The sequence below is a fragment of the Saccoglossus kowalevskii genome, chromosome 14, assembly GCF_978046115.1.
Source record: "Saccoglossus kowalevskii chromosome 14, keSacKowa6.1, whole genome shotgun sequence".
Lineage (NCBI taxonomy): Eukaryota > Metazoa > Hemichordata > Enteropneusta > Harrimaniidae > Saccoglossus > Saccoglossus kowalevskii.
The window spans coordinates 19,594,044-19,617,557 of record NC_140654.1 but is presented as its reverse complement, the minus strand read 5'-3'; the positions used below and the strand labels follow the sequence as shown (position 1 = coordinate 19,617,557).

Genomic DNA, 23,514 nt, shown 5'->3' with positions numbered 1-23,514 from the left:
TATTTGTCTATTTTTAATATATATCTATGACATGATTTATAATGAATATTTAAAATTTGAACATAAACAGTCAAAGCAAATCAGAAATATGGCACTAGAACCACATTCATTAAAACAAAATGGCCGCCAGTCTGCCATTTTTAATCTTATCTGAAAAACAAAATGATGTGCATCAAGGTCCTATAATGTCTAACGTATATACCAATTTCTAACAAAATCCATCTGTAAAATCGTGAAACAAATTGACGTGCATATGTATAATATCATGTATGATGTATGTGTGAAGTTTGATTGAGATTGGTTCGGACTGCGTCTGAACGGGGACTAAAAAAATCTAAACATTTATGGCAGGTTTATTTTGTGACAAAGATAGAGATAGGGGGTCAGTCTAGGATAATTGTGCTAGAGGATAGGGGATAGGAGGTCATTCTGGGTTAATTGTGCTAGAGGATAGGAGATAGGGGTGTCATTATGGAATAATTGTGCTAGAGGGTTGGAGATAGGGGGTCAGTCTAGGATAATTGTGCTAGAGCATAGGGGATAGAAGGTCATTCTGGGTTAATTGTGCTAGAGGATAGGAGATAGGGGTGTCATTATGGGATAATTGTGCTAGAGGGTTGGAGATAGGGGGTCAGTCTAGGATAATTGTGCTAGAGCATAGGGAATATGGAGTCATTCTAGGATAATTCTGGTATCAAGGAAATTGTTAATCTCCTTAGCAGAGGACACAAATGAGCAAGTAATCTAGCAATGACATTTGCCTAATGGCTTAATGAATTATGTATTCCCACAAATTGTCACTTATAATTAAATCACTACAGTCGTTGTGTAGTGTGTGTTCTAATTTATGTAAACAAACAATGCATTTTATGTCACCTGTGTCATAGTTGAAACAATGTCCAATATCATCTGTGCCATAATTGAAACTAACGGTATGTTCAATATCACATGTCACGGTTAAAATTAAGTCCAGTATCACATGTCATAGTTGAAACTATGTCCAATATCACCTGTGTCATAGTTTAAACTAAGTCCAATATGACCTGTGTCATAGTTTAAACTAAGTCCAATATCACCTGTGCCATAGTTGAAACTATGTCCAATATCACCTGTCATAGTTGAAACAAGTCCAATATCACCTGTCATAGTTGAAACAAGTCCAATATCACCTGTCATAGTTGAAACAAGTCCAATATCACCTGTGTTATAGTTGAAATTAAGTCCAATATCACTTGTGTCATAGTTTAAACCAAATCCAATATCACCTGTCATAGTTGAAACAAATCCAATATCACCTGTCATAGTTGAAACAAGTCCAATATCACCTGTCATAGTTGAAACAAGTCCAATATCACCTGTCATAGTTGAAACAAGTCCAATATCACCTGTCATAGTTGAAACAAGTCCAATATCACCTGTGTTATAGTTGAAATTAAGTCCAATATCACTTGTGTCATAGTTTAAACCAAATCCAATATCACCTGTCATAGTTGAAACAAATCCAATATCACCTGTCATAGTTGAAATTAAGTCCAATATCACCTGTCATAGTTGAAACAAGTCCAATATCATGCACTTGTGTCATAGTTGAAATTAAGTCCAATATCACCTGTCATAGTTAAAACTACATGTATGTCCAATATCACCTGTCATAGTTGAAACAAGTCCAATATCACTTGTGTCATAGTTGAAATTAAGTCCAATATCACCTGTCATAGTTGAAACAAGTCCAATATCACCTGTGTCATAGTTGAAATTAAGTCCAACATCACATGTCATAGTTTAAACTAAGTCCAATATCACCTGTCACAGTTGAAACAAGTCCAATATCACCTGTGTCATAGTTGAAATTAAGTCCAATATCACCTGTCAGTGTCATAGTTTAAACTAAGTCCAATATCACTTGAATTATACATGTGGATCACATGGTTGCAATTTATCATCACATTTTAAAATCAGATGTACAATGCTGTTTGTTGCTAAGTATAATTTCCAAGTTTACTGTATTGGATATGTACATTATATTACAAACATAATTACACAGCAGAAATAAACCCATAAAAACCTGAGCTTTTTCAGTTAATTTGTTTATTAGAAAGTGTTAAATCTAGCTGGCATTTATCGATACCCTTGTGAGTAGTATGAATTGATTGATTGCACAAAAACACTTGTGGGATTTGGACAATAACAATAAATTACACTAGAAATTACACATTAAAGAGGTTCTCATTGAACTGAAAATGAAATACGATAATAGACGTTTTTTTCTTTCTGATGCAAAAAAAAAAAAAAGATGTATGTTAAATTGGGTGAATCTAAGGATAAGAGTGTTGTTTTTCTTGATTCAAAAAGCACACAAATGTGGTAAACATTAGAGTAAATGGATTATGTGAACTGTTTTATTTGAAATTGTATTTGAATAAAATCCACCATCTTGGTTTTCATCTTTTTGAGTGAATAATTTATGTTATCATGATTATTTTATTCTGCTTGAGTAGGCTAATTTTTAGGTTCGTCAAATTAAAAGTTTAAAACCCTTATCTGCCAGATGTGTGAAAAAAAGTGTTTGTTTTGCTACGTTCGAAATGAAGAATAGACGATGATGATGATGATGATGATCATGTCCATGTTTTTTTTAGTGCCTTTGATCAAAAGATGTATGGATAAAAATCTTGTTTTCATCGTGTCAGCAAGCAGCTAAAATCTAGCATATAATATACAAGAGAGATTGTGTAATAGGCCTCTCAGTACATCAAATTCATCAAAATTACAAAATCAAGTTATTTATGCTGACAGAAAGGTGTTTATCAGTGAAATTTGTAATTGAAATTCTCTCTTAGTTTCTGAAAGCATTCATGTCTCTCCTCCAATTAAATTGTATAATTCATATGCTTTGCATGATTTCACAACCTAATTTCTTTCAAGTGTTTTCAGTCTTTTTTTATCATCTGAGGGGAAAAGAGAATTACAATTTGGTTACGACAGTTTATCAATATAATCCAAAAGAAATCAGATTTTTGAGCTAATTATAGTGTAATATAATGTGAACAGGTGAGCGTATGATAAATGCTCAATTTTCCAATTTAGTCTAGCCCTTGTTTCTGACTAAAAACACATAATGAACAAGTAATAATTACATAATCTCTGTCAGTTATCAAGTTTAGAAAATATTATGTTTTTTTTATCCTAATATTTGATTTGGACATGAATGGTTAGAATATGTCAGGGATATGGATTCAGAACTGCATTTGTTAAAACACAATGGCTGCCAGTCGGCCACTTTGTATCTGATGGGAAAAACAAAATGATGTTCATCAAGATTTCATAATGTCAAAAAAATATGTGATCCATACGTGATGGAGATCTGGCTTAGGAATAGCAGAAATGCTAGATTTTTGTGATTTATTAGCACAAAAATGACCCTCCATTCGGCCATCTTGAATCAGATCATGAAAATGGCTGCCAGTTGGCCACTTTGTATCTGATGGGAAAAACAAAATGATGTTCATCAAGATTTCATAATGTCAAAAAAATCCATCCATACGTGATGGAGATCTGGCTTAGAAATAGCAGAAATGCTAGATTTTTGTGATTTGTTAGCACAAAAATGACCCTCCATTCGGCCATCTTGAATCAGATCATGAAACGAATGAACAAGTATATGTCGCCTAGGATATGTGATGTATCTGTGAAGTTTGAATGTGATCGAACATGTGTAAGACATGTCTGAGATACAGGTGAAGATGCACAGATGCACACACACAGGTTTTTTCAATGTGTCAAACTCTGCTCTGTAATAAATATGGTTCAACTCCACTGTGAATCAAATCTGCCTTGTATTATGTCATATTGTAGAGACTTGCATGTTATACACATTGAGATAATTAACAAAGAATGTGAAGAAAATACAGTGCTCAAAATCTATCATTTGCATATGTATCCTCGAAAAGATAACATGTTTAAATACTGCCTGACAATTTGTTTTAATATCACATATTTTTTAATAAAATTTGTGAAGCGATATAATCATAAAATCTTAATAAAAAAAAAAGATGAAAACAGCTGGCTCTAGATTAGATGGCAAAGGCATACATTATTAAAAATTATTATCTGACAATTATGATGTATGAAATATGAGACAGTTAGGGATGCTTAAAATATTGTAGAATGTTAACAGATCACTGAATCTGTTAACATGTTTGTTCAGCAGTAGGTAGTAGTCTATACCATGTTTGCTCAATTACAAGTGTAGTCCTGTTTTTTTTCATATTTGTACAATTTGCAATCATTTGATTCACAGCAGAGAACTATTTTTAACAAGTCATTGTCAATGACACGTCCCCGTTCCGTTCATATTTGAGTGACATATACATTCAAAGCAGATCATGACCGAAATGCACCTGCATATGTACAACACATTGTGCTAAATCTGAACAAAATCCATCCATGCATGACTGAGATCCGGTTCTGGAATTGTGAAAATATGTGATTTTGATGCATTTTTGGCCTTAAAATGGCCATCATTCCGCTATTGTTAAGCAGATCATGAAACAAATGCACATATCTATTTGTGACATGATGTACCATGTGTGTGTGAAGTTTGAACTTGATCAATCCAGACATGTCTTGGATACGGATCCAGAACTGAATTCTTTAACAAAATGGCCGCCAGTCGGCCATTTCGAACTTGATCCGAAAAAAAAAAAGACGTGCATCAAGGTCCTATTATGTTTAATGTATGTACCAAATTTGAACAAAATCCATCCATGCATAACTGACGTTCTCTGCACGTAATAAGCTCGGTTATTAAGCATCCTTTTTAGGGGATGCCCGGTGGCCGAGGGGAAGACGTGTAGTAGCGTTAAGCTAGGCGATTAGGTGCCGTACGCGAGCGCCGGTTCGAGTCACGCACGCAGTACGTATTTACTATAATTAGACATAGTCTTTACCTTGCCGTTTATTCGGCGTTATTTGCATGCATAACTGAGATACGGGTCCGGAATGGTGAAAATGTGCGATTTCAATGCATTTTCGGCCTTAAAGCGGCCCCCATTTGGCTATCGTTAATGAGATCATGAAACAAATGCACATACATATTTGTGACATGATGTACCTTGTGTGTGTGAAGTTTGAACTTGATCAATCCAGACACGTCTCGGATACGGATCCAGAACTGAATTCTTTAAAACAAAATGGCCGCCAGTCGGCTATTTCGAACTTGATCCGAAAAAAAAAAGACGTGCATCAAGGTCCTATTATGTTTAATGTATGTATCAAATTTGAATGAAATCCGTCCATGCATAACTGAGATCCGGGTCCGGAATGGTGAAAATGTGCGATTTCAATGCATTTTCGGCCTTAAAGCGGCCGCCATTTGGCTATCATTAATGAGATCATGAAACAAATGCACATACATATTTGTGACATGATGTACCTTGTGTGTGTGAAGTTTGAACTCTATCAATCCAAGCATGTCTCAGATACGGATCCAGAACTGAATTCTTTAAAACAAAATGGCCGCCAGTCGGCCATTTCGAACCCGATCCAAAAAAAAAAAAATGACGTGCATCAAGGTCCTAATATGTTTAATGTATGTACCAAATTTAAACAAAATCCGTCCATGCATAACTGAGATCCGGGTCCGGAATGGTGAAAATGTGCAATTTTGATGCATTTTCGGCCTTAAAATGGCCGCTATTCGGCTATCGTTAATGAGATCATGAAACAAATGCACATACATATTTGTGACATGATGTACCTTGTGTGTGTGAAGTTTGAACTCGATCAATCCAAGCATGTCTCAGATACGGATCCAGAACTGAATTCTTTAAAACAAAATGGCCGCCAGTCGGCCATTTCGAACCCGATCCAAAAAAAAAAATGACGTGCATCAAGGTCCTATTATGTTTAATGTATGTACCAAATTTGAACAAAATCCGTCCATGCATAACTGAGATCCGGGTCCGGAATGGTGAAAATGTGCGATTTTGATGCATTTTCGGCCTTAAAATGGCCGCTATTCGGCTATCGTTAATCGGATCATGAAAAAAATGCATGTGCATATGTCCCATATAATGTGTGATGTATGAGTGAAGTTTGAACTTAATCGGTCCATGCATGTTCGAGATACAGGTGATCACGGACGCACGGACGCACGGACGCACACAGGGCAAAACATAAGTCCCCGTTTTCGGACTGCGTCCGAACGGGGACTAATAATGAGAAATCGTTGATGTAAATAGCTCACCATGACAACAGCAACAACACAACAAATAAATGATCCAAGAAACGAATGGAATAATAAATCAATGAACAAATAAATAAATAAATAAATAAATAGGGAATTAAAAATAAACAAAGTTTAAAGCGGGGAGTCAGATGCGCATGCGTCAGATGGCCATAGCGTGTCATTGTTTACAAACAAGCGTCTACCCACGAACGCATGTTGTTATCGTCGCTTGGGACTCAATTCCTGTGTATGCGCAGGTGACGACCATCCCGCTTTAATTTCAGTTTTATTTATCATGCAATATTATTAGCCCTAAAGTATGGGACACTCAATTTTATTGGTCAAAACTAGTCACATGACTGGCATCATTTTGAGTATTACTGACCAATGATGTCATATCATCCAGAACACTTACATTATTGCAAACGATAAAGGGATACATGGAAGACACTTCTGAATGCAATTATCGACTGCAGGCCTAATTTTTATTTTAACTCGAAAAGTATATACACGTTTTGGTTCTCAGTTTAACTCGCTTATTGTCTTGTTCTGTTCTCTGTTCTCTTTCAGGATAATTCCTTGGCTTTTGCAAATATGAAGAATTATCATCCCCAAATGGATGTTATTGACCACGGTCTTACTAAACACTGGCTGTCTGTGTTTTGAAGTCACATTCAGCATAGTGGATGGCGATGCTGCAAACCAGCTAGCAATTAGATGACTCAATGACTCAATAGCTGAGTGGTGGGGGGGGGGGGGCAATTCAGAGATATGCACACAATAAATGGATTATTATCTGGATGAACAGGACAAAACGGCTGATGTTTCGTTGATTTCTCATTATAAGGAAAACTCTCAATCTCTGGGATTGGAACGAATTTGAACCAAAGGTTTTTATATTGTCACTGTTGTCACTTTAGATCCTTTGAAAGATGCAGGCTAACAACTTAAAATGTAGGAACTTTGAAGTACCACAAATAGTTGTTTTGCTGAGCAAACGATTCCATCAATTAAATGATCAAGAGCAAAATAAAAGAGAGAGTACCCAAACTTGTTTCTATGGAAACAATTTTCTTGCGATTCATAGCATTAAACCCAACTCTTGTGGCCCTTTTTTGGATTTTTCTTTCAAACAGCAAGTCACAAATAATATTTTATTGGAAAGTTTCAATAATTTCATGCGTCAAAAGCATACATTAACCGAGTCAATCCTTAAGACAAATTTAAGATTAATTTACTCCTGATTACAAATTATATTTAAGTTCATATTAGGGACACCTACTCCGCATGCCCCAACACAATTGGTGTCAAATATACAGAAATCTCTGATATGTACATTTATAAATGTAATTCAGTCGCAGCTTCTATGTGGTATCAATTTACCAATTTAAAATACCAACAGAGATGTGAATTAAACAAACAACAAACTGACACTCGTAACATACACACCGAATGAAAGAATACTCACTATGAACTGCTGGATAATCTAAATATCGACCGGAGAGAATAATTCCAACAACTTGAGTCAGTTATTGTTGTTATCGCATTCTCTACTGTAGTCAGAGTTAATAGTAATAAAAGGTTTTAACCTGATGTAGCATTTATAAAACAGCTGCTAACTCAATACACTTTGAATAACAAATTTACAACTGATCAAAATCAGAACAGGATTTGCAGTGAAGATCCAATTTGCATACTAGTATGTGTCTGAAAAAGGTTTCAAGAACCTGTGATGTTAATAATTCAATAAATGTCAACAACTATCACATGTTATTTCAGTGAGATTAAATGCTAACATAACTCTTAATAATTTCAAAGTATCTACTCTGATTGACAAATGTTTTATTTAGTGAATTATCAATAATAAATTCATGTCAATAAATTAATATCCTTGTTAGCCTTACAGGACCTCAGACTTGTTAGGAAGTCAAGTAGCATAGTGTTTGCTGCTGTGTTGAATTACAGCTGAAAGGGTCAATGACCTCAAAACTGTTATGGTCAAGAATCCTGAATACTGGAAAATCTTATATGACAAATCCAAATTATAATTTTCTTTTAAAAAGATTTATTTATTTATTTGAACACTATGAATATTCCTGCCATCATTTTTGAGCAATATTTTATGTATTTTTGTATGTGAGATTTTAGTCGACAGATGATAACACACGCTAAAATCCAAAGGCTCATGGGTAGATGCTTGTTTGTAAACAATAACAACAACACCCCACACTCACACCCCACTTTTGATTTAATTGACATAATTTGTTATATACTACATTTATAACAAAAATGTGCCAAAAATTAAATAAGATTAATTTGTACAAGTCATTGAAAATGACACAGTCCCCGTTAAATTAAGTTCTCTTTGTGCTCATCATATTAAAGCGGAGGGGTTGTCGTGAGCGTTTCCTTGAAACTTGAGTTCTAAGTGGCGTATACAACAGATTGTTTATTTACATCAAAACACGTGTTCTGCATAGTAGTAATATGGCGAAAAAACAGCCGTTATTTGGCCATCTTTGATCTGATTATGAAACACACTGATATGTATGATGTATGTGCCAAATACGAATGAAAATGGTACATAAATTGTGGAAATATAGTAGTAAGGCCAAAAAGTCAGATGGCTGTCAATCGGCCATCCTTGACCAGATTTTGAAACAAATTGTCATGGACATGCATTCTAACATGTATAAAGTACATGCATGTGCCAAATTTGAATGAAAACTGACAAAGCATGTCCAAAATACGACATTTTCAAAAAACACGATGGCTGCCAGTCGGCCATCTTTGATCCAATTGTGAAATAAATCGCCATGGACATGTATCCTAACATGTATAATCTATGTACCAAGTTTGAATGAAAACTGACAAAGCATGTCCAAAATACAACATTTTCAAATCAAAGAAAGCTTAGAAAGAACTCCCATGTGCTGAGAGTATTGGAGACACATTAAATATAATTCGAAATTACTTAGCTGAAAACTAATTATGCAAATCAGAAAATTAATATGAACAGATTTGAGTGTAAAACTAATGAGGTCTGTGCAATGTAACAGAAAATCTATGTTTCCAAGTTTAATTGAAATGTAATTAGAACCAAAAAATTTGGAATTATTATGCTTATTAGGGAATTAACAGATTTTTACCCCAAACTAATTAGGTTTGTACATTGTCCTAGAGCATCTTTGTACTAAGTTTCATTGAAATGGAATAATTAGTACTTTAGATATCAGTGTGAAAGCTTAAAATTGGTTAATTATGCAAATTAGGTAATTAATATGTACAGATTTTAACCCACAATTATCCAGGTCTGTCTATTGTCCTACAGCATCCATGTACATTCATTGATATGTGATGTTTAGTACTTAAGATACGCGTAGAAAAGCTGAAAATTAACTAATTATAAAAATTAGGTGATTAATATGCACAAATATTTATCGGAAACAATCAATCTCTGCATAGTCCTTGAGTATGTAAGTACCGAGTTTCATTGAAATGTAATGCTCACTACTTATATCAAATGTTGAAAATTAATTAATTATGCAAATTAGGTAATTAATATGTACTGATATTACCATAAAAACTATCAGGTCTGTGCAGTGTCATATGACATCTATGTACCAAGTTTCATTGAAATGTGATGATTAGTGCTTGAGATATCAGTGGAAAAACTGAAAATTGACTAAGCATTATGCAAATTAGGTGATTAATATGCACAAATATTTATCAGAAACAATCAATCTCTGCATAGTCCTTGAGTATGCAAGTACCAAGTTTCATTGAAATGTAATGCTCACTACTTATATCAAATGCTGAAAATCAATTAATTTCGCAAATTAGGCAATTAATATGTACTGATATTACCATAAAAACTATCAGGTCTGTGCAGTGTCATATGACATCTATGTACCAAGTTTCATTGAAATGTGATGATTTGTACTTGAGATATCAGTGGAAAAACCAAAAATTGACTAATCATTATGCAAATTAGGTAATTAGTATCCACGGATTATTACCAAAAACTAATCAAAACCTAGCATTAGTTCAGAGCATCTATGTACCAAGTTTCATCAAAATCCAATGAGTGATTGTTTAGATATCAGTGGAACAATCATGGAACAGCTAAAAATCAGCTAATTATCATGCAAATTAGGTAATTAATATGCACAGATTTTTACCAAAAACTAATCAAATCTGCGCATATGTTCAGAGCATCTATGTACCAAGTTTCATCAAAATCCAATGAGTGGTTCTTTAGATATCAGTGGAACAGTCATAGAACAGCTAAAAATTAGCTAATTATCATGCAAATTAGGTAATTAACGAGCATGGATTTTTACCAAAACCTAATCAAATCTGCGCATGGCCCAAAGCATCTATGCACCAAGTTTCATCAAAAACCGATGTATGGTTCTTGAGATAGCAGTGGAACAGTCGGACACACATACATACACACTAACTGCAAAGACTCCCATTATGTGCTTCGCACATGGGAGCCAAAAACAAGATGGCTGTCAGTCAGCCATTTTGAATCGAATCGCTGAACCACTGCATGTGCATATGTCCCACATAAAGTACTACGCACATGCAAAGAAAGAACGGAATCGGTCCAAGGGATCCTGAGATATGACTTCGGACGGACGCAGGGACGCACGGATGGAGATCGAATTATAAGTCCCTGTTTTCGGACTTTGTCCGAACGGGGACTAAAAAGATGACAAAAGTAACCCTTTGAGTGCCAATTTTTTGTAATTTTCTGTAATTTTCACCGAATTCAATCTCGATTGTGGACCAAACATTGCTTCTAGTTTTTGATCGCCAAATTTGAAATTTGAAGAGCAGACTAAAAATAGAACCATTTTGTGGCTGGTGCCTAAAGTTGACTTTGATACTTAGAGGGTTAAATTTGTAAATCTAAGATTAAAAAAAAATAAAAAATAAAATATTTTGTCTACTAGAAAAGAATGCGACTATAAATCATCCTTAATGTTTTAACTCTACAGCATATGGTTTTAAAAGGAAACATTTTGTATATTATGCTTTCCAGAAATGTGTGTACTGACTGTACTGCCATTTTTAAACAGTAACAGGGAAGGCGTTGACTTGACAAATAAACGATATGTACTGGTAATTAAGAATTGGCCACCAGTATAAATCTAATTTTTTTCCACAATTTTATTTTTAAATAAGACCCCAAGTTTGTCAGTGAAATTCGAAAAACATTTTTTTTTTTTCAATTTCATGCCTTTTGTCTTCGAAAATACCAGATCTGATGTGTTTTTGAGATCAAATCACAAAATGTCACTTTACTAAATTTCCTTAGAGAAAAATTTAGTTAACAATTGTTATTGTCATAAAAATTAAAGAATAACAGAACAAATCCTGGTGTGTTGAATTTCCTTATCGTCCTCTATCAAGAATTAAGAAAAAACAATAGCCATGATATGACATACATCATGGAAATATTCATTTGCATTTAATAGGCAGGGATATATTTTACTATAGTTTTAATTTCACTGGCTTGTGAAGGAGACACTATATTTATGGTTAAATTTCAATATTCATCGTGTTTTAATTTAACACATTTAGCTATCAGCAACATATTGTAAACTGCTTGAATTTACAAGTTTCCTGAATTTGACAAGTCATGAAAAGTATTGTAGCAGTCACAAGAGTCCTGAAGTCGGGAGTTACAGTCACTTTTGTGAACTGTTGTTCTTTAAAGCGAGGGCGTCAACCAACACCTGCGCATGCGTCAGATGGCCATAGCATGTCATTGTTTACAATCAAGCATATACCCATGAGCCTTCGCGTTTTTAGCGTGTGTTGTTATCGTCATTTGGGACTCAATTCCTGTGCGTGCGAAAGTGACAACCCTCCCGCTTTAATTACGAAATAGCAAACATTTTGAACAATGACAATTTAACCGTTTTCAGTGATCAAGTGAAAATCCTGCTAAACTAAGTGATATACTGTACATTAATTTTTTTTTATTATTTCCATGGAAGGAATGATTCAGTGAAAATAAAATGCAGCGAATATACTTTTTTATATATTTTACATTCAACTCGTCAAAATATCATACAAATTCCATACAAAACAAGCAAAAAGTCTTTCTGGCGAAAATTTATTCCAGCTAAAATGAAGTGTTTTACAGTACAGTAGTGAATGAAAACATACCTTTCTAATCCATCACTGCCACCTCCAGGATCGCACATCAACAAGACAACGCCAATGTCTGGTAGAAAGCTAACAATACTATGATAGCATGTACTTTATAAAGTATATAGCTACTCAACGTACAGTGCTATGCTTTCTTTGCTTTTGTTCTGTTTTCATTTGACAGTTGACACTCTAAACACAAACAATAAACCAATCGTTGAGTTTTCATTTACCAAATTCCATGGCAGAATAATGAATCAGTTGTACAAGGCAACAATCAGCCAAGGATCTCTTCATGCACTTACAATGGTTTTTAATCTATAACCTAATCTAACCTAAAATAAACTTATTGTATGTATTGTATGTTAAGTTCTGAATGTACAACAATACAAACAGTCATTATCACATTTTAGTCATTACACCTGAAAACTGTCTGCAATTCTGTCATTAAAATATTTTAAAATCAAATCAAAAATTAACTTACACTTCCAAAACATACCAGTCTTAATTTTCAAGATTATTTTCTTTTATTTTTAGATGTTTTATATATCTAATTTTGACCATTTACATGGCTGCATAACCAGAAAATATTACTTCTTGATGCAAGACTAATTCCAGAATGATTTTTTTCTGCACAATTTGACATACAACATCCTCTGACTTAACAACCCTGTTATCAATCAATCAAAATGTGGTGTTGTAATGACAAAATTTCCAAATATTAACAATATGTCATTATTTTAACATATAGTGAAAGTTAATTGCAGCGATGTTTAAATACGATCTGCTGGTGCCAATCTTGACCAAAAAAGTTTGTTTAAAGACTTTTTTTTCAAGAAACTGGCTAATCACAGTTGAGCTGAGCATGGAAGAAACACTTTTCATGATTGTACATGAGTCATGTTGAAGCATAGTTTCCATACCAACTGCAACAATTACAAATTTAAACCGTAATTATTATAACAGTAAAATAATATCCAATGAACGGTTTCATAACTTGACAGTCAAAATCTGGGGTGTTTCGAAAAGGGCGAGGGCTAAAGTTGAATATGACCTCAAAAATGGAAATTCACCAAAAGTAAGGGATGGGCGCTTAGTTGAGCCTGGATGCCAAATCGAATGAGTACGGTATGTATAAATTAATGATGGTAACGCTACAGGGAGGCTACGTGTATTTCACTTTGAACACTAGAGGGGGCTATACTTATTAATTTATAATTTGTGTGCTAAATTTCAGCAACAGACAAATATTGTCAATTTGAGTCATAACATGAATGCTACCAAGTTTTATGATGGCATCAGCCCGTTCTTATCCTACCCACGTGTATTGGGAAAGGGCATCAGCTCGTTCTTATCCTACCCACGTGTATTGGGAAAGGGCATCAGCATGTTTTTTGTCATTTAAGGATGGGTATGGTTTGTGTGAATTTTTCTGCATTATTACCAGTGACTGGCTATTTGAAAAGTATGAAGTATTTTGCTCATTTTTCAATTCAATATGGCCATCAAAGTAGGGCTTAACTCTATAGCTCAACAGGAGGTGTGCATTCTGCTGTAACGTTACAATTTCATAATATCATATCATTGTGTTTATTTTTAACAAATATGTGGGTTTTTTTTTAAAACAGGTGTTACATGATGAGCCATCGCATGTACTGCCAACCTGTGCACTGAATTAAAAAATGATACACATCCAGTACACACCCTTATCATATGATGGCCTTGTATTTGTTATGAATACTTTTGACTGTGAAACAAACATAGGTACTGCCATCTGGAAGTATATAATTGTCACTACACCCTGTACCCAGACAAAACTATATGTCAGCTGGACAGCAATTGACAGGATATAGACACAAAATATTTACAATTGCCTTAGTATATTAGACCTTCTCACAAGTAAATTTGACCCGACCCAAAAAAAAATATATTAAAATTCGCCCCTCACAGAAATATTAAAAACTGATTCCAGAACTGCTGCTATTGTGCTGTTGTACCGGTATACGCCTCCAGTTTATGCAAATGTGTCTGTGATTGACAGGTGACACGCTGGCTCTGCGTTTGATTATTTTGGAGTATGCCATTCAAAACCTGTTGCTGAGTGACTTGCTGTGGTTTATTTACACCGGAATTGAGTTGTTCTTGAACAATACTTAGACTACATGTAAAATACTTTTTGTCAGCATGCTTGTTCCACCTCATTTCACCTTGTTTCTCTGTCGCACTAACTATTTTTGTGTTACTGACACTTTCACACGTCCTACACACATTGCATTGCTGTGCATTTATGTGTCACAGAGATGACATATATAATATCCTTAAAGAAATTAACAGTGATTACCAAAACTTGAACAAAAAAGAACAATTTAAACTTGTACTACAGTCACCAAATACAAACCATCTTATCACTCTCTGCAAATATTTAGTTAAATATAAACACTAATTTTATTTTATCAAACATGTTCTTTTATATCTTATACATATTCTATGCTACATACAGTGATACTTACATATCACAGTATATTAATATTTCTTATATTATTAATAATTGTAGTATTTTTGTCGTTTACTAATTTTGAATTCTTTTTAAATAAATTTTTACATTTCATGTACTTTTATTATTTACTTTAATAATCTGAAAACCTAAAAAGAAATGTTAACTCTTTCTTTACGGTATTAATAAAACACTATTCTATTCTATTCTATTCTATTCTATTCTATTCTATTCTATTCTATTCTATTCTATTCTATTCTATTCTAGTATAAGCATACAAGAAATGCAACTTTTAAAAGAAAATCCAATAAAAATAAAAAAAAAAAAAAAAACATTTGACAAATATAATACACACCTCCCATTGCAACACTCTTAACGTTCGTCTATTACATGAAACCATTGTTCCTCTAATTAATTAATATTAATAATTAATCGGACATTATTGTACAACCAGTACTGATAGATCTGCAATTACAATGTCCCTGATTGCTGATATTAATAGTTTGGCAAAACACATAAAATCTCCTGATAGAGATTAAATTAGTTACGCAACAATAACAATTAAGTAAAGGATAAGAATGCATGTACATGTGGGCTTATTTTTTTCCTCTACTCTTTTTAGCTCCATGCTCTAACTTTATTTTCATGACATAATACTAGATATCTCAATGTATCAGCATGCAGACAATTACATGGCAGAATGCAACACAACACTAGAAACCTGTCTTGCAATTTACTTGAAAAAGTTACAATTATATTGTTCATTCTTCATCAATAGACATGTAAATTACAACATTTGCAACTCTAAAACATATTTGGCAATGACATCAGACTTACTTTGATTATTATATACCCCGGTAATGTCGATCGAGCCTAAATATATCTCTCACAACTTTATGTACATTATTAAAGCGGGGGAGTCGTCACCTGCGCATGCGTCAGATAGCCATAGCGTGTCATTGTTTACAAACAAGCGTCTACCCATGAGTCTTTGCATTTTCAGCGTGTTGTTATCGTCGCTTGGGACTCAATTACAACGCACGCGCAGGTGACGATCCTCTCGCTTTAAGAGTTACCACTCTTGACTAATATTCCCCCACTCACATACAAGTCATGTGAACAAACGCAATTGCTACTTTTTAACACTCGCAACATCTCTACATTTTTTTCACAACCAGAGTATTCTTACATACCTACTGATAGACTATAACAATCGCGAAATAGCCAACGCCATGACAACCTAAGGCAACATGAATTATTCTATTTTTACTATCAGTAGTCTTGACAACAGACTAAATAATAATAAGCGTGACTGTTATCTTTCTGTTTAAAAACTTGTGTGTCTATAAACACAGACATGCTGTAGGCAAGAAGTGCTCCCTTGAAATAAGATTAGTACTATAGCTTGACCTTTCTGGCCTTTTAAAGTAACAGTATTGCATACCAAATTAATTATGTTTTAAGTAATCAAATTACAGTTGGTTAGTAATTTAAAGTTTCATAAATTCAAGAGAAAAAAATATCTCAAAAGAATTCCAATTTAACACTTCACTGCTATACTATTTTGCATTTTTTCTTTGAATCAGGCAATTCAATAACCCATAACCCTTTTGAGTACCAAGTACCACTTTTGTCACAGAATATTGTCTAACAATATTTCAATATTTTGTCAAAATCTTTGGTTAAGACCTGTAGCCATTGAGAAGTAACATTCATCTGATTCAAAATTAGTAAGGAAATTATAGAAAAATATGCAAAAATGGGAAAAAACCTATGTGGCTACAATTAAACCAAGTGAATGTATGTGTCATTCTTTTTAGTTGGTAACTTAAATTGGTCCATTTTACGAAAGGTAAAACATCAACAATAATTATAGCAAGTAAATAAATAAACGGCATAGTAAATACTACGTCAAATTATGGAGGTAAAATAAAATTCTGTGTTTTCACCTCCATGATCAAATAGACATGTAATTATAGTCTTTCAAAATTTTCCAAGAAATGGTGACAATTATGTTAACAGTGCAAATGAAACTCGGTCAGCCTTAACAGAGTAAATGTTTTGAGTTTTCTCTTTGCTGTGCATCAGTACCACTGACATCATTATACAGGTTATAACCCTGCCTGTTCAAAGCATGAAAGTAATGCTCACTGTGGTATCAATCAATTGATATCAACGAACATCAAAGGGAGGGGGCACACAGTCCCTCTACAGACGGAATGTGGTTAGCGTAAACGTCAATTTCAATGTATACAAGTCAGTCATACATTCATACTGAACATGGATGTTAAAACTTACCAATATCAATAGCAATACTGAATGGCGTGGTGGCGATTTGGTCAAACCACTAAACTAAGAGAATCACTGCGCCACATACTGCGTACAGCATAAGCTTTATATCACCACAAATGATATATGTATTGACTTGAGTCTATAACACAAATAAACAGCATGTTACACAAAAGAAGCATGGTTAAACATGTTGGAATGTACCACTTACTGATAGAGAGAGAGGCTTACATTGGTATGAGCTACAAAATCAAACGAATTAGGTTCAGGTAGAAAATTTAAGGTCTAGATGCAGGTTTGTGGGCATACAGAGTGATTTTTTTTTTTTTTTTGCTTTTTCTCACCAAGACAGTCTTGGCTAGAGATTGTTAAAATTTTGATTAATGATAATGATTCATTTGGTTTTAATTCTGCTAATTTGTTGATAAAAACTAAATCCACATTTAAAATTACAATATATATCATCATCATCACGTCTCATATACTGGTAGGCTAAACTGACTGCACTGTGTTGGCTGGTGAGTTGATAGAAGGAAATTTGTACAGTTTTGGAAAACTCAATTACATTGACAATCATAACATTATCGTCAATATGGATGCAGGAAGAGCAGCTGACCGGATATCGCCCACGCCAATCACTAGTAACATGACAACACAAATGAAGCGCATAATTTAAATACGTAAACAAATGCAACCAGGTTGGCAGCGGGGAGGCAGATGACTATATGACATCCAAAACTTTCGTGTCAATAAACACATCGAAAATAAGAAAATTATCTCCTTGTACAGTATAATATGGCTGTATCATATTATTTAAAAAATACAATTTCTAAAGTTAAATATGTAACTGTGGTCTGGGAGAACCTTGCTGCTGTTTAATAAATTTTTCAGAGATTTTCTAATTTTCATTTTTTTTCTTTTATTGAATTTCTGTGTATTTTGATTTTTAGTGTTTTAGTTTGTCTTATTTTATTTGTCTTTGTAATCATTTTATCTTACAAAACCCACAGATGGTTAAGTTGCCTAATAAAGTTATTATTATTATTAATTATTTTGGGATTGTTGTGTCTGGCTGTTATATGCCACACTGCAGTGCTTGCCTCTAATATGTGCTACCACCACACACAGTCCCTCTATCATAGAGGGACTGTGCACAACACAAGTTTGACATTTTAAGTAAATCTCAAATTTAAGATGACAAAACAATTATAAACAGTAATTTACTTCAGGGTATATGAAGATTTGTTACATCAGGGAGACGGATCTTCACATACAATATACCATGGCTTCAGTTAATAAATGTTTATTGCCTCACGGGAAATACACAAACTTAAAGCGGGGGGAGTCGTCACCTGCATATGCGTCAGATGGCCATAGCATGTCATTGTTTACAAACAACCGTCTACCCATGAGCCTTTCGTTTTTAGCGCGTGTTGTTATCATCGCTTGGGACGCAATTTCCACTGAATTATGATCAATGCATTCTTTTACAAGTAGATTTATAGATCAATTTATAGCCGTTTGATGGACTTTGTCAAATCAAAAGTGCCTTCCTTGAGCGAATCACATTTTCAACTGCAATTTGAAAATGACAAGGGTATGACAACCGTTATTATGTCTAGTCCATTTTTGTAACAGGTACAACTAAAATGAGTGAGGGGTTGACATATTTCGACAAATTTAACACCCAACTTGCGATTTTTAAAATTACTGAAAATAATTATAATATAAATATAAAAAATAAAGAATGGTTGCTGTATTCGCAAGCTAGATAATACTTGCAATTCACCATACCAACAACCCCTATGGAATAGTAATCCCAAACCACGTGGCAGTCAATCAAGTGGTGCCAACAAGTCTAGATTGGGCAAAGACCAAAGTGTTTTGCAAAGTTGCAAGTCATTTTGCTAACTGACTGTCCGAATAATTCTCAGAATGGCTGTAATAATCTTGGCTGATATGTTCCAAAAATCACTGATTTTGATGTAGCTTAAAACTGTGATTTCGTCTTGAGTTTGTATCCATATAATTTCTGATTTAGTAGCATTTCAATCAAAGAATGGTTGTGGTAATGGGGTAATACTGCCACCAACGTCAAAATCTGAAATTTCGTAATATGAGATTTTCATTGACAAAAAAAAATACTTGGCAGTTCATTGCTATTATATATGGCGAATCTGTTCCATGTTGTAAATTTCTATACATATGAAACCCATAAGATCAGTGAAATCGTCTCAAGAGAAACGGAATAATCGCCACCATTATATCTGCAGTAGTGTTGCAATGCCCATTTTGCTTCGTTATGAATCAGCTGCAGTGACCACATTTGATATCCAAAAACCAATGCTATTGGCCAAAATCGAGGTTAGAATATTCAAATTATAATTTTTTGATGAAAATGTAAATATTTTGCGGCCTTTCGTTCCAACCACGACGAACTTAGTTTTGTTTTGCGAAAAGGCGCTCCATGAAACGAAAATAATAAAAGTACAATTATTTTGCTTACTTGGTAAGTCCAGTCCTGTCATGCGTCAGTGTGCGCTGGCAGGTTGATATTCACTACTACCAGTCTTGTGTACATTCACCCATAGACTACAGTCCATGGTACATCCAACCGGATATTGTTCACCGTACATAAAAGGCAGTACTAGTACTTTCTCCGACGAAGAGGTCGCATCCGATATTGATGCGACAGTGACGTCACAGATACGTTTCTAAAAGGTCAAAAGGTCAATCACGGACATCAGACCCATAAAAAGGTAGTCAGTATTTTTTGTAAACATTAATTTTGAGAAAAGTTATCAACTTTAATGGTCAAACAATAATTTTGTTATTTTATTAATTATTTCATAAAAAGCAATTAATCATCAGAATTTCTTAATATTTCATAACAACCATAACCTCCTCAAAAGTAACCACTTTATAACTACAATTAGAAACATAGTTTAATTATGGAGACCTTGCCCTTTGTTATATAATGTTATTTCCTGCATCATAGTTTGTTTCAATATGAATATGCATTGTCAAAATTAATTTTGAATACAGAAAGCACATATTGGGGCAGCATATCTGCATGCAAGAGGGTACAGTTGTATATACTATAATATATGGTTCATAATGAGGGCTGAATAACTCTTTGAGAGCAAAAATTCAGAACAGACTATATTTTTATGTTTCTCTCTACTAAAAGAAATCAACAGGTCTGGACTAGTGTGAATGATATTTTGGTATACTTTTTGAAGAAAAAATGTATTAATTCAGGTATAGCAAAAATAGTTGAGATGAGTTATGGTTTTCATAAATTCAGCCTTGAATCACAAATGTATGCAAACCTGTATTCAACTGGGGTGCAACACATCAAAAAAACATCACATGCTAAAAAATTGTGAGCATAGAAAGTAAATTTGAACAGATAGGAAGTGCATTATTTTTGTTTTGATAACTTTGAACTAAAGACATAATTTTCTATCAGCTTCAGATCTTGATCAAAAGTTTGGCACCGGGGGTTATTCGTAGGAACGCTACATCAATAATCTGACATCTTGTTTTCTGCTAAAAAAGTTCATTTATTTAATTGGTATGTTTTCAAATGTGTACCAATGATATTAATTACAAGATAAATGATTTACTTCATTGAACACATACAGCCATGCATAATCTAGCTGGGACCAGTGACCTTTGAATGTGTATGATCAGTAATCAGTCAAGTAGAAACAAACGTTATCAGATTTTGTCTATTACTTTCTCAATTTTTGCATATTTTCACACAGGACATCAGAACTAGGGGAAGATTTTATACAGATGAATTAGGTGACCAAGTTTGAAAAAAATGTTGAATAGAATTTGTAAAGTTATTGTGTACACATTAACAATTATTACCACAGACATTTTTCACTTAATATACTTTTCCCTTTCATCTTTGATGATACGGGCAAGGTAATAAATGATGGAATTTGATGGCAGTTTTTGCAAAATATTTCAGTGTCCTAACAGCAAGGCAATCTGGGAAAGAGAATGCACAATGCTATGACCGTTGTTTTGATATTACATTTCATGCACAACCTAGGATCTAGCAGTGAACAGGAATAGGAACACACTGAACTTACCCTAAAATTGATCTTTTCATTGAAAATTGCTTGATCACCTTTTCATGTAAAACTATAATATATTGGTGACCATAATATATTCATCTGGGTCAAGGAAATCAGATGATCCGGTTTTAATATGGTAGCCCATAACCGCAAGTTTTGTTACTTTACATTACTTGTATATATTACAAATAGCCACAAGAATTTTCGTAGATTCATTCATGAACGAGTTGTTTGCATTATCAAGTCACTAAACTACATTCAGGATTTTCTGATCTATGTTTAGTAGAAGACCTTATAAATTTAAGGTTAAATGCTTTTTCAAATTTAACACAAATTTTGTGAGCAAGGCGATCACAAAACTTTGTAGCAGTTTTGTTCTCAAAATTTTAAAATTACAGTAATTCCATCTAGACTTGTCACAAGACCCATTTCTGTAAGGTAAGAATAGATCTGCAAAAACCACACGTTTTGTGAAAATTAGGAGATTTTGGATCAAAGGACCTTGTACACTCATCCAACAGGAAAGAAGATCAAAGAAAGCTTAGAAAGAACTCCCGTGTGCTGAGAGTATTGGAGACACATTCAAAATTACTTGAACTTGAGATGTTGATGGAAACGCAGAAAACTAATTATGCAAATTAGGTAACTAATATGAACAGATTTAAGTGTAAAACTAATAAGGTCTGCACAATGCAACAAGTTTCATTGAAATGTGATTAAAACCAAAATAATATTAATTATTATGCTAATTAGAGAATTAATATGAACAGATTTTAACCCAAAATTAATCAGGCTGTCTATTGTCCTAGAGCACTTATGTACCAAGTTTTATTCAAATGTGATGATCAATACTTGAGATATCAGTATTAATTAATTATATTAATTAGGTGATTAAGAAGCATAAATATTTACCAAAAACTAATATGGTGTATAGTCCTATTTTCATTGAAATGTGATGGGTACTCTTTAAAAGTTTCATTGAAATCCAATGAGTGGCTTTTAGACATAAGTGCAACAGCCATAGAACAGCAAAAAATTAACTAATTATGCAAATTAGGTAATTAATAGGCACAATTATTTATCCCAAAATTAATCAGGTCTCTGCAGTCCTAGAATATCTATGTAACAAGTTTCAATGAAATGTGATGATTAGTACTTGAGATATCAGGTGAAAAGCTGAAAATTAACTAATTATGCTAATAAGGTGATTAATATGCACAAATATTTACCCAAAAACTAATTAGGTCTCTGCACAGTCCTCAAATAACTATGTACCAAGTTTCATTGAAACATGATCATTACTACTTGAAATATCAAAAGCTGAAAATTAATTAATTATGCAAATTAGGTAATTAATATGTACTGATATTACCCTAAAAACTATCAGGTCTGTGCAGTGTCATATGACATCTATGTCCCAAGTTTTATTGACATGTTATGATTAGTACATGTACTTGAGATATCAGTGGAAAAGCCGAAAATTGATTAATCATTATGTAAATTAGGTAATTAATAATATTAACAGATTTTTACCCAAAAATAATCAAATCTGCCCATTAGTTCAGAGCATCCATGTGCCAAGTTTCATTGAAATCCAATGAGTGGTTCTTCAAAAATTAGTGAAACAGTCATAGAACAGCTTAAAATCAGTTAATTATCATGCAAATTAGGTAATTAATATTCATAGATTTTTACCCAAAACTAATCAAATCTGCGTATTGGTTCAGAGCATCCATGTGCCAAGTTTCATCAAAATCCAATGAGTGGTTCTTCAAATATCAGTGGAACAGTCATGGAACAGCTTGAAATCAGTTAATTATCATTCAAATTAGGTAATTAATATTCATAGATTTTCACCCAAAACTAATCAAATCTGCGCACTAGTTCAGAGCATCCATGTGCCAAGTTTCATCAAAATCCAATGAGTGGTTCTTCAGATATCAGTGAAACAGTCTTGGAACAGCTAAAAATCAGCTAATTATCATGCAAATTAGGTAATTAATATTCATAGATTTTTACCAAAACCTAATCAACTCTGCGCATCATCCCAGAGCATCTATGTACCAAGTTTCACGAAAATTTGATTAGTGGTTCTTGAGATAACGATGGAACAAAAAAAGTGACATACATACATACATACAGGGTAACTGCAAAGACTCCCTTTTGTGCTTCGCACACGGGAGTCAAAAATAAAAAAAAAGACAATGGCGTACTATAGTGGATAACACAAAGTCTCATTTTAATTA

General features: G+C 33.6%; 1 protein-coding gene across 3 annotated transcripts in view; it reads right to left on the bottom strand.

The window, feature by feature from the left end:
- The window catches only part of LOC144350042 (uncharacterized), a 98,595-nt gene extending 78,768 nt beyond the window's left edge, over positions 1 to 19,827 (bottom strand). The window contains exons 1-2 of one of the 3 annotated variants that reach the window (XM_085508007.1): positions 19,684 to 19,827; positions 17,187 to 17,319 (exon numbers count right to left, since the gene is read on the bottom strand). The gene's annotated coding sequence lies outside the window, so the exon portion shown is untranslated. Of the gene's footprint in view, positions 1 to 17,186; positions 17,320 to 19,683 lie in introns of those variants that run through there. The other 2 variants (XM_085508011.1, XM_085508010.1) reach the window with 2 other exon arrangements.
- Positions 19,828 to 23,514: the final 3,687 nt, after the last annotated feature.